The following is a 236-nucleotide window of genomic DNA, read 5'->3' as shown; positions in this document are numbered from 1 at the left end:
TATATATATATATATATATATATATATATATATGTATATATGTGTGTGTGTGTGTGTATGTGTGTGTGTGTGTGTGTGCGTGCGTGCGTGCGTTCGCATGCGCATATATGTAGGAGCACTCCATCGGTTACGACGACGAGGGTCCCAGCTGATCCGATCAACAGAAAAGCCTGCACGTGAAATTAACGTGCAAGTGGCTGAGTAATTCACAGACATGTGTACACTTATCGTAGTTC

The sequence above is a fragment of the Octopus bimaculoides genome, chromosome 24, assembly GCF_001194135.2.
Source record: "Octopus bimaculoides isolate UCB-OBI-ISO-001 chromosome 24, ASM119413v2, whole genome shotgun sequence".
In the NCBI taxonomy this organism is placed as follows: domain Eukaryota; kingdom Metazoa; phylum Mollusca; class Cephalopoda; order Octopoda; family Octopodidae; genus Octopus; species Octopus bimaculoides.
The sequence above is the reverse complement of the archived record's forward strand: the minus strand, read 5'-3'. Positions refer to the sequence as shown.